Raw genomic sequence first — 13,324 nt, forward strand, 5'->3', positions numbered from 1 at the left:
TGAAACCTTGGAACAACTTGAATGCTCATGAGATGACATTAACAGTGTCTGATGCAGAGGATCGTGAGGGATGAACAGTTTTAATATTTTTGTGGGATCTTAAATTTAAAAACCTCTCTTCACACCGCCCTGATTTAGCTTCACTGATCAGGATAGTAAAAAACATGCGTGTATTAAGGGAATTTTCATTCACAAAGCAGGCTTATCACATTCACACAGTTCAATGCTGTTCTATCCTGATTAAATTGAGCTTAACTTAAATTCCAAGTCTCGGTGCGATGAAAATTCAGTCGATCTCCTAAAAACATTTGTAATAATTATTAACTTTCGGTGATCACATGGGGAAGACCAGAGATCTGCTGGTAAGACCGTGTTAGCTTATTTATTGGAAGTAATAAACTGGATATCTTGAGCATACAAAACGGCAGGTTTGTCCAGTGTAAATCAGACATTCCCCACTGATCCCGTGCTACACAGCGTAGTAAGCAGACATTGTCAATAATAATCAGTTAAATGATACGCGAACACACTTACTTTAGTTCATGTATTAAATTCCTTCTCATACAGAATCTCATCAAGATGGCGACTACCTCAACAATACATACATATACATCTTCGTTCTTTCACGGCTAATCGTCAAGATCTGAATCATTCTTTTCATAAGAGAAAACAGATAGCAGAGAAGCTATTCCATGGAGTAAATGGACGCTCCAAGGAATAATAGGGCTTGAAACTACTTTGCATTGACAATCTTCGTATATTTAAGTTTAGGAATCAGTAAGATAAGAAGAGATATTTCAAGATATGTACTGAGTTATATAATTTATAAAATTTCTGAAAATATCGCAGTGCAAGAGACGTTGCACAGTGTTTTGTAAATGTCATCACTTCAGGTAAAACTGAATGAAGGTAGCGTTGACATGCCTTATTTCAAATTGATGTGCAACATCATGGCCTGTTAGCATTGTCTACATCTGTATGAAGGTTGTGCTTGTGATAAAAAGACAAAGTTAGTGACAAGAAAAAGTTCACAGAAGAGTTATGGTCTGGAAAATGAAAATCTCATCAATTCTTACACTTCAATCTACAACAGGAAGATTACTTGTTTGTTGAAACAAAAAGCAACCCTCAGAGTTTGTTTTGTAATATAACATTATCAGCTTGGAAGAATTGTAACATAAAGTGACATTTCTTACTGCTATATGAAAAATTAGTCACTAATTAGAATGCTGAAGAAAGAAAGTCACACTTCTCGAGCTAAGACAGACCAGAGAAGTACCTGTGTAGATTATATACCATTTTTTGAAATTAATGCTATTACTGATAATACAAGGGTCTATACAAGGGCGATGTACTTGAGGACAATATTATGGAAATGGAAGAGGATGTAGATGAAGATGAAATGGGAGATACAATACTGCGTGAAGAGTTTGACAGAGCACTGAAAGACCTGAGTCGAAACAAGGCCCCTGGAGTAGACAACATTCCATTGGAACTACTGACGGCCTTGGGAGAGCCAGTCCTGACAAAACTCTACCATCTGGTGAGCAAGATGTATGAAACAGGCGAAATACTCTCAGACCTCAAGAACAATATAATCATTCCAATCCCAAAGAAAGCAGGTGTTGACAGATGTGAAAATTACCGAACAATCAGTTTAATAAGCCACAGCTGCAAAATTCTAACACGAATTCTTGACAGACGAATGGAAAAACTAGTAGAAGCCGACCTCGGGGAAGATCAGTTTGGATTCCGTAGAAATACTGGAACACGTGAGGCAATAATGACCTTACGACTTATCTTAGAAGAAAGATTAAGGACAGGGCAAAACTACGTTTCTAGCATTTGTAGACTTAGAGAAAGCTTTTGACAATGTTGACTGGAATACCCTCTCTCAAATTCTAAAGGTGGCAGGGGTAAAATACAGGGAGCGAAAGGCTATTTACAATTTGTACAGAAACCAGATGGCAGTTATAAGGGTCGAGGGACATGAAAGGGAAGCAGTGGTTGGGAAGGGAGTAAGACAGGGTTGTAGCCTCTCCCCGATGTTGTTCAATCTGTATATTGAGCAAGCAGTAAAGGAAACAAAAGAAAAATTCGGAGTAGGTATTAAAATCCATGGAGAAGAAATAAAAACTTTGAGATTCGCCGATGACATTGTAATTCTGTCAGAGACAGCAAAGGACTTGGAAGAGCAGTTGAACGGAATGGATGGTGTCTTGAAGGGAGGATATAAGATGAACATCAACAAAAGCAAAACGAGGATAATGGAATGTAGTCGAATTAAGTCGGCTGATGTTGAGGGTATTAGATTAGGAAATGAGACACTTAAAGAATAAAGGAGTTTTGCTATTTGGGGAGCAAAATAACTGATGATGGTCGAAGTAGAGAGGATATAAAATGTAGACTGGCAATGGCAAGGAAAGTGTTTCTGAAGAAGAGAAATTTGTTAACATCGAGTATAGATTTAAGTGTCAGGAAGTCGCTTCTGAAAGTATTTGTGTGGATTGTGGCTATGTATGGAAGTGAAACATGGACGATAAATAGTTTGGACAAGAAGAGAATAGAAGCTTTCGAAATGTGGTGCTACAGGAGAATGCTGAAGATTAGATGGGTAGATCACATAACTAATGAGGAAGTATTGAACAGGATTGGGGAGAAGAGAAGTTTGTGGCACAACTTGACCAGAAGAAGGGATCGGTTGGTAGGACATGTTCTGAGGCATCAAGGGATCACCAATTTAGTATTGGAGGGTAGCGTGGAGGGTAAAAATCGTAGGGGGAGACCAAGAGATGAATACACTAAGCATATTCAGAAGGATGTGTTTATCTGCTCTGCATAGTAACTAACAGTTCTTGATAAAACTTTACGTAGTTTTCGTGTTAGATTTCTTAGTGTTTTCTTGATCGTTTAGAACAGAAAGCGCCCTAAAACCGTCTTTTGTTTGTTTCGCGGCCGTTAGCCACTAGTCACCTGAATCAGCAGTTGTCTTGTGACAGCCAGAGCGACAGCACCAGCAGCAGCGAGTACTGTTTGTATAAAGCGTTTTTGTACTTATTTGCTGCGCTTAGCTTTTAAATAGTTTTTCTGGGAAAACCTAGCGTAGTTTTCGCGTCTCGTATTTCAGTGAGTGTTTCTTGATTATCAGAGTAGCTCATCAGAAGATTATCTTGGGAATTTCACCTTATAGAGTAGGGTAAACATAGTCATGTGTAGGGACTGTGGTTGTTGTGAGCGGACGCAAGGAGAATTGGCCACTCTTCGGGGGCAGGTGGAGGCTTTGTCTGTTAGGCTCATCGAGCTCGAGGCGCAGGCGTCGGCTCGTAGTGGCGTTGGGGCAACTGTGGTGAGACCTATGCCTACTTCGGTGGCCTTGGAATCACATGGAACCCCTGATGTCGCTGCGTGTTCCGGCAGTGAGCATCTTACCGGTCAGCCATCACTCCAGGGTGAATGGCGGACAGTGGTGGGCTCGCGCGTGCCTGGCCGAAAGGCGAAGGTGGGATCTGGCCGCGTGGCAGCTGCCTTACCCCTTTCCAACAGATACGGGGTGCTTCCTAGTGGTGATGACATCGTTTCCGAGCCACCACAGGGTGCCTCGCCTGTTGGGCCAGTGGCCGATTCTCCGGCAAGGTCCCGACAGTCACAGAGGGCGGGCCTATTAGTTATAGGGAGCTCCAACGTTAGGCGGGTTATGGAGCCCCTCTGGAAAATAGCGGGTAGGTCGGGGAAGAATGCCAGTGTGCACTCGGTGTGCTTGCCGGGGGGTCTCGTCCGTAATGTGGAGGAGGCCCTTCCGGCAGCTATTGAACGCACTGGGTGTGACCGGCTGCAGATAGTAGCACATGTCGGAACGAATGACGCCTGCCGCTTGGGTTCTGAGGCCATCCTTGGTTCCTTCTGGCGGCTGGCTGATTTGGTGAAGACAACCAGCATCGCACGCGGAGTGCAAGCTGAGCTTAATATCTGCAGCATAGTGCCCAGAGTCGATCGCGGTCCTCTGGTTTGGAGCCGTGTGGAGGGTCTAAACCAGAGGCTCAGACGACTCTGCGACTATAATGGTTGCAAATTCATCGACCTCCGTTATTGGGTGGAGAACTGTAGGGCCCCCCTAGACAGGTCAGGCGTGCACTACACACCGGAAGCAGCTACTAGGGTAGCAGAGTACGTGTGGCGTGCACACGGGGGTTTTTTAGGTTAGAGGGACCCCCCCTTGGGCGAAACGATAAAATACCTGACGGCTTACCAGAGAGGGCATTATCATCGTTGATAAAGAATGTCCGTCCTCGGAGACCAAAAACAGGAAAAGTTAACGTAATATTGGTAAACTGCAGGAGTATCCAGGGCAAGGTTCCTGAATTAGTATCTCTTATTGAAGGAAATAGTGCGCATATAGTATTAGGAACGGAAAGTTGGTTAAAACCGGAAGTGAACAGTAACGAAATCCTAGACACAGAATGGAATATATACCGCAAGGATAGGATAAACGCCAATGGTGGAGGAGTATTTATAGCAGTAAAGAATTCAATAATATCCAGTGAAGTTATTAGCGAATGCGAATGTGAAATAATCTGGGTTAAGTTAAGTATCAAAGGTGGGTCAGATATGATAGTCGGATGCTTCTATAGACCACCTGCATCAGCAACCGTAGTAGTTGAGCGCCTCAGAGAGAACCTGCAGAACGTCGTGAAGAAGTTTCGTGATCATACTATTGTAATAGGGGGAGACTTCAATCTACCAGGTATAGAATGGGATAGTCACACAATCAGAACTGGAGCCAGGGACAGAGACTCTTGTGACATTATCCTGACTGCCTTGTCCGAGAATTACTTCGAGCAGATAGTTAGAGAACCAACTCGTGAAGCTAACGTTTTAGACCTCATAGCAACAAATAGACCGGAACTTTTCGACTCCGTGAATGTAGAAGAGGGTATCAGTGATCATAAGTCAGTGGTTGCATCAATGACTACAAGTGTAATAAGAAATGCCAAGAAAGGAAGGAAAATATATTTGCTTAACAAGAGTGATAGGGCACAAATCGCAGAATATCTGAGTGACCACCATCAAACGTTCATTTCTGAGGAAGAGGATGTGGAACAAAAATGGAAAAAATTCAGAAACATCGTCCAGTACGCCTTAGATAAGTTCGTACCGACTAAGGTCCAAAGCGAGGGGAAAGATCCACCGTGGTATAACAATCATGTACGAAAGGTACTACGGAAACAAAGAAAGCTTCACCATAGGTTTAAGAGTAGTCGAATCATAGCTGATAAGGAAAAGCTGAACGAAGCGAAAAAGAGCGTAAAGAGAGCAATGAGAGAAGCATTCAACGAATTCGAACATAAAACATTGGCAAACAATCTAAACAAGAACCCTAAAAAGTTTTGGTCATATGTAAAATCGGTAAGCGGATCTAAATCCCCTATTCAGTCACTCGTTGACCACGATGGCACCGAAACAGAGGACGACCGAAGAAAGGCAGAAATACTGAATTCAGTGTTCCGAAACTGTTTCACTGCGGAAAATCGTAACACGGTCCCTGACTTCAGCCGTCGCACGGACGCCAAAATGGAAAATATTGAAATAAACGATATCGGAATTGAAAAACAACTGCTATCACTTAGTAGCGGAAAAGCATCCGGACCAGACGAGATACCCTTAAGATTCTACAGTGATTATGCTAAAGAACTTGCCCCCTTTCTATCAGCAATTTATCGTAGATCGCTGGAAGAACGTAAAGTACCTAGCGACTGGAAGAAAGCGCAGGTCGTTCCCATTTTCAAGAAGGGTCATAAATCAGATGCGAATAATTATAGGCCTATTTCGCTTACGTCAATCTGTTGTAGAATAATGGAACATGTTTTGTGTTCTCGTATTATGACGTTCTTAGATAATACAAATCTCCTTCATCATAACCAACATGGATTCCGCAAACAGAGATCATGTGAAACTCAGCTCGCCCTATTTGCCCAAGAAATTCACAGTGCCGTAGACACTGGCGAGCAGATTGATGCCGTATTCCTGGACTTCAGGAAGGCATTTGATACGGTTCCGCACTTACGTTTAGTGAAAAAAATACGAGCTTACGGAATATCGGACCAGGTTTGTGATTGGATTCAGGATTTCCTAGAAGAAAGAACACAACATGTCATTCTTAACGGTTCAAAATCTGCAGATGTAGAGGTAATTTCGGGAGGGAAGCGTGATAGGACCTTTATTGTTTACAATATACATAAATGACTTAGTTGACAACATCGGTAGCTCCGTGAGGCTATTTGCAGATGACACGGTTGTCTACAAGAAAGTAGCAACATCAGAAGACTCGTACGTACTCCAGGAGGACCTGCAGAGGATTAATGCATGGTGCGAAAGCTGGCAGCTTTCCCTAAACGTAGATAAATGTAATATAATGCGCATACATAGGGGCAGAAATCCATTCCAGTACGATTATGCCATAGGTGGTAAATCATTGGAAGCGGTAACGACCGTAAAATACTTAGGAGTTACTATCCGGAGCGATCTGAAGTGGAATGATCACATAAAACAAATAGTGGGAAAAGCAGGCGCCAGGTTGAGATTCATAGGAAGAATTCTAAGAAAATGTGACTCATCGACGAAAGAAGTAGCTTACAAAACGCTTGTTCGTCCGATTCTTGAGTATTGCTCATCAGTATGGGACCCTTACCAGGTTGGATTAATAGAAGAGATAGACATGATCCAGCGAAAAGCAGCGCGATTCGTCATGGGGACATTTAGTCAGCGCGAGAGCGTTACGGAGATGCTGAACAAGCTCCAGTGGCGGACACTTCAAGAAAGGCGTTACGCAATACGGAGAGGTTTATTATCGAAATTACGAGAGAGCACATTCCGGGAAGAGATGGGCAACATATTACTACCGCCCACATATATCTCGCGTAATGATCACAACGAAAAGATCCGAGAAATTAGAGCAAATACGGAGACTTACAAGCAGTCGTTCTTTCCACGCACAATTCGTGAATGGAACAGGGAAGGGGGGATCAGATAGTGGTACAATAAGTACCCTCCGCCACACACCGTAAGGTGGCTCGCGGAGTATAGATGTAGATGTAGATGTAGGTTGCAGTAGGTACTGGGAGATGAAGAAGCTTGCACAGGATAGAGTAGCATGGAGAGCTGCATCAAACCAGTCTCAGGACTGAAGACCACAACAACAACACACTGATAATACATTATGTGATGTCCTTTATTTCACCCCTCCTCGATACATGTTTACAGGAGGAAAATTGTGCAATGCATAATGATGCTGGAATGACACTGTGTTATTACATAACTGTTGAATCATTTAAGACATTGGAAATTTCATTTTTTGAAACAGTTCCTGTTTCAAGGAGAATGGTGTATAGACAATGAAGAAATAGGGAACGACATTGCAGCGCACTTGAAATACAGGAATAAAGATGTCTTGCCTTTAAGTGAAGGCACTTATGTTGTTCAACTTGATGTGTTTGTGAGTGGTTTTTACACTTAGTTCAAAGTTATGGGAAAACTCTTTTATTTTTGTTCCATTGTGTGACATAACTCTCACCAATGAAATATTTTCTTGTGTAGAAAACATAATCAATAAGCATGACCTTGACCTGTGTTACTGCTTTGTCGAGAAAAAAATTTAAGGAAGCTGGAGACTAGTAGAAAATAGCAGCAATACACTGTGTTGTGTTAACTGGTGGCAAAAGGTTTCAAAATAGTCAAGGAGAGAGTTGTAAACACAATTAAAATACTCAGGATTGCTCAAAGTGAATATAGGATCTTACCTTTCCAACTAACCTGAATAGCATGTGAACATCCTGAATACAGCTTTACAGAACAAATATGAAGTTACTGAAGTATGTTACCCCATTTTGGGTTTCAAGAGAAAATTACTAATTGTAAGTGAATAAAATCAGGAAGAGGGGGACACACAACAAATATATCAATGGATGTACAGGGTGTTACAAAAAGGTACGGCCAAACTTTCAGGAAACATTCCTCACACACAAATAAAGAAAAGATGTTATGTGGACATGCGTCCGGAAATGCTTAATTTCCATGTTAGAGCTAATTTTAGTTTCGTTCTTCCACCTGCGCTCAATGGAGAACGTTATCATGATTTCATATGGGATACTCTACCTGTGCTGCTAGAACATGTGCCTTTACAAGTACGACACAACATGTGGTTCATGCACGATGGAGCTCCTGCACATTTCAGTCGAAGTGTTCGTACGCTTCTCAACAACAGATTCGGTGACCGATGGATTGGTAGAGGCGGACCAATTCCATGGCTTCCACGCTCTCCTGACCTCAACCCTCTTGACTTTCATTTATGGGGGCATTTGAAAGCTCTTGTCTACGCAACCCCGGTACCAACTGTAGAGACTCTTCGTGCTCGTATTGTGGACGGCTGTGATACAATACGCCATTCTCCAGGTCTGCATCAGCGCATCAGGGATTCCATGCGACGGAGGGTGGATGCATGTATCCTCGCTAATGGAGGACATTTTGAACATTTCCTGTAACAAAGTGTTTGAAGTCACGCTGGTACGTTCTGTTGCTGTGTGTTTCCATTCCATGATTAATGTGATTTGAAGAGAAGTAATAAAATGAGCTCTAACATGGAAAGTAAGCGTTTCCGGACACATGTTCATGTAACGTAATTTATTACTTTGTGTGTGAGGAATGTTTCCTGAAAGTTTGGCCGTACCTTTTTGCAACACCCTGTATTACTGTGCTGTGAAAGACGATTTTGATAAATATATTTGGTAAATTAAGTCGTGTTTGAATGTGACTTTTATAATTTTGGAAATCCTTTTTGCACTGAACATTGAAAAGTTACTTCCTGAAATTAAGTTGCATCTAACAGACTTCTAGTCCTTGTGTGCGTTCCCTTCATGGACTGAAATTTTGTCTCGCAATTGACGTTTTTCACCAAAGTCTCGTAACTGGTTACGATTCGATCTAGTAATGAATCACCATGTTTGTGGTGCGCCTCCAGATATGTCAACATTGCCTCCATTCGCTGTTCTTCATGGTACTCTGTAAGCATTTAGGGCACCCATCATGCACAAAATTTGTGGTAGCCTAGCTTTTGAGTGACAATTTCAAACAACAAAGTCTGTGAAACTTGTGGAAAAGAAAGCAAAAGCTCTGTTATTGTGAAGCGACGGTTTTCACGAATTATTTCATCAACTTCAGCGACAAGATCGTGTCACAATGCTCAGGTCTCCACTCTTTTCTTCATCATGAATGTTGATTCGGCCATTTTTAAGCCGAATGCACCATTTCTGGACAGAACATTCACTCATTAGGTTGTTTCCATACACTTCACACAGTTTATGATAAATTTCTATAGGTTTTAGGTTTTTTGCCAACAAAAACCGTATCACAGACTGCACCTCACAACTGGCGAGATTTTCGATTGCAGCCCACATTTCAGATTCAAATATCGAAAAAACCAGATGCACAGAGACGCTTCCGCTGTCACGGATGGGTGCCGGCTGAGCTGCCGAGCACGCACATACCAAAATATATGTGATTGGCGCGTGCCTAGCACGTCAGACGAAAACATTCCCTACTTTCTGAATAGCCGTTGTACCATCCCACAGATCCTAAAATCTGGGGTATGCTCTCTGGTCAGTACTAGAATTTTGTGTGCACTTATCACTTCTTGTAGTATTTGCTAATGTGAAAAATGCCAAGTTGCATGTTCAACATGAAATCACCAGTACCTTAGGTATACAAGATGAGAAAGTGACAGGTTTTACATGAAGAATTAACTATAATAAAGCTTTCTGCATGATGGACACTGCTTGCATGAATAATGACTGATTCATAGAAAATAAAAGAAAAATCTTCAGCATTATTTGTACTGTTACAAAAACAATAATTTTACTCATTTTGTATGCTGATCTGTTATGAGGATGAATGAGGCCTAAGTCAATTGCCTGATGCTAGAAAAGAAACTGGAATTAAAGTAACGGGTGGAAGCCAATTGCTCCACACCAAGAAAGACGAAGTTGATTTCACTTGTCGTAAGCATTAGGGTCAATGTTTTAGAGATGCACAAGAAATCTCAGTGAGGAAAATAATAGTTGGTGATACTATGTAAACATTCTGAAACAACCACATCAAGAAATAAAGAGGCTCCTGAACTTTGACGATGTTTTCCCCACAAGTTTCCTCCTATCGAGGCTACTCCCAAACTGTCTAGTTCTGAGTTGCAATTTATCAAAATCTAGGATGCAGTGGAAAGGAAGTGCTGCATCTTGATACTGAATGTTTAGGAAAGTGCTGCCTTTAACATTACACTGCATGTTGTGTTATTAGGGTGTCTTTGATATTAAAAAAGAAGCCATTCTATCTAAAGTGTCTGAAGTTTATTGAAGACAACACGATCTGTTTGGCACTCTGCATACTGTAGTGGGTTATTGATTTCCAGTAGTGCAGCCTTTTCTAAACAATTCTTGATATTGGCTGAGCTGTTTGTCCAGGCTCTCTTAAATTCTTTTGAAATTCCTGAAGAGATAGTTGTTGGTAATTGGAAAAAGGGAGTAGGGTATAATTTTATGCATGTCCCACATTGTATTGTTGAAGAAATGCTTTTAATTTCCACTACTGGTTTTGTTTACTGAAATCTTTAACTGATTGGTGCCTAGATTCCTAAGAGTGCTGTGATCTGCATGAAAACAGTTTCAGCAGCATATGGATTTATGCTAAACCTCATGATAGAATACTAATATTGGTACATTGGTCAGTACCTAATTTAATTAAATAACTGACATAAGATTAGCTAAAATTGAGCATGTGGGAACAGGCATATTAGGTACTGGCACAATGAATTATGTTCACAAGAGGTTTAAGGCGAAACAAACTGGTTTATTGAATTAATTAAACTACTGCAAGGATCTATGAAATAATCTAGAGAATTAATAATTCTTAATAGTTCCTGAAATGCTGAGGCATGCTATTATTGTCACTTGCTAACATGATGAACACTAAAGAAAAGAATGATACCACGAGGTTCAGTAAAAATAGCATCCTTACCAACAAATGGCCCAGAAAGTAAACACTCCACACATATCCGAGCATGAGTGTGGAGACACTAACTCAGCAACTCGAGCTATCAACAAATGTTGTAATACCATGAGACATGGAGAAAAAATAATGTTGGGCACAGGAGCGTGAAATATAGACTACACAAATGATGTTGGAGGTGATGTGTATAAATAACAAAGAAGATGTGACTTACCGAACGAAAGCACTGGCAGGTCGATAAACACACAAACAAACACAAACATAAACACAAAATTCTACCTTTCGCAACAAACGGTTGCTTCGTCAGGAAAGAGGGAAGGACAGGGAAAGACGAAAGGAAGTGGGTTTTAAGGGAGAGGGTAAGGAGTCATTCCAATCCCGGGAGCGGAAAGACTTACCTTAGGGGGAAAAAAGGACGGGTATACACTCGCGCACACACACACGTATCCATCCACACATATACAGACACATGCAGACATATTGGTCTTTAAATATGTCTGCTTGTGTCTGTATATGTGTGGATGGATATGTGTGTGTGTGCGAGTGTATACCCGTCCTTTTTTCCCCCTAAGGTAAGTCTTTCCGCTCCCGGGATTGGAATGACTCCTTACCCTCTCCCTTAAAACCCACTTCCTTTCGTCTTTCCCTCTCCTTCCCTCTTTCCTGACGAAGCAACCGTTTGTTGCGAAAGGTAGAATTTTGTGTGTATGTTTGTGTTTGTTTGTGTGTCTATCGACCTGCCAGCACTTTCGTTCGGTAAGTCACATCATCTTTGTTTTTAGATATATAAATAACAAAGAAGTCATTCAGTGTTCACTAGCACTAGGATGAATTTACTGCCACAAGGTGCAGGACTGACTAATGTATCTCATGGGGAAATGACCAGGGCAGGATTCAATAGATCGATACAGTGTCTTAGAACGAGCATACTGGCTGTGATGGGCTGGAGCTTGAATCTCAGCTAGTACCAACATGCGCACAAGCTATATTGTAATTTATACAATGTAGTGGGAATGGTGGTGATATATTGGTGTGACTATTCTAGGAAGGTTAGATGATGTTACCAAATTCTTACAATTGATTTCGGAGTCAAATTTTAGAGTCCGCATATTTCGTTAAAGGTGTGTTCTTCTTGTATTTTCTTAGCAAGCCCTTGTGCAGTGGTATTGTTTCATGCATGAGGAAATTTCTTCTGAGGTCTTTTATAGCCATGATATTGTATCTCTTCTTTCGTGACCGTGTCACCTAGATTTTGAAATAATGAACATTTCTTCTCAGCCTTGCTCGATGAGAAGGACCAAATCTAATTTTATTTATTTTTGCAACTGTATTCCTGATATATACTTCATATGACTGTGTGATGGTACCTAATGATTACTGCTAGTGTAGCTGCCCTACCAAACGGCATCCCATATGAGCAAACCTGTTGATCTTCACCTGTGGTTACTCGTACTTCGTACTTGGGCTATTCATGGTTCTGTTTAGAAAGAATAGCTCAATGTAGTCATGGGGTTAAGCTGCACACATCTGCTTTCACGCCCCACAGCTAATTCGCCACAAATAATAACCTGTAGCTGTGATCTCATAGTCAAATGATCTATGCATTGGCGAGAATTGTTGGTTGATCGTGCAAGGTAGTGTTACCACCCATTCTGTGGCTGGTCCGAATGGAAGGCATGGATGGACCATTTCTGGTGGAGTCGTGGAGGTCCATGCAGGGTGGACTAGAGAAGGTATAGTCCACCATCCGGTAGACTGGACGGACCAGTCGATCTGCATGTGTAAACTGGACCGGCACCGGATGTGGCGGTGTTGCAGGAGTTTGGGAAGCATATCTTGAGTGTCCCATTCGTGCTGTGTGTCGCTGTTGTTTCAGCTGCATCCACCCTATCTGGAATGGCTACTGTGCACAGGATGGTTACATATGAAGTTGGTGTGACCTCATGCGAAGTGTCCCTCACATGGATGATGGAGATTGATCCGTGGAGTTGCAAGGAAAGCTTGTCCCATGGACACCCAGAAGTGTTTATAGAAAATCAAATCTCACTGATGGTTGTCATAGGGGGAACTGTAAGGAGGAGGGGAAAAATATCGTATCTTGGGAAAAACCCTAGAACAAACTGGGGAGCAGCAAGTGACAACATATAGTGATGAGGTAATGTCACATGAATCTAAGGCCACAGATCATCACATTCAGTGAGGCAGGGGAGGAGGATCATCACACACAGCCACTGAGCTACTGACAGGCATATGCTCACGATCTGGGTGGCACACT

At 41.8% G+C, this 13,324-nt stretch overlaps 1 protein-coding gene across 1 annotated transcript in view; it reads right to left on the reverse strand.

Moving 5' to 3' along the window:
* LOC126475052 (pseudouridylate synthase TRUB1-like) overlaps window positions 1-13,324 on the reverse strand; it is a 133,544-nt gene that overhangs the window by 5,631 nt on the left and 114,589 nt on the right. The window lies entirely within an intron of this gene.

This window comes from Schistocerca serialis, chromosome 4 (assembly GCF_023864345.2).
Source record: "Schistocerca serialis cubense isolate TAMUIC-IGC-003099 chromosome 4, iqSchSeri2.2, whole genome shotgun sequence".
Classification (NCBI taxonomy): Eukaryota; Metazoa; Arthropoda; class Insecta; order Orthoptera; family Acrididae; genus Schistocerca; species Schistocerca serialis.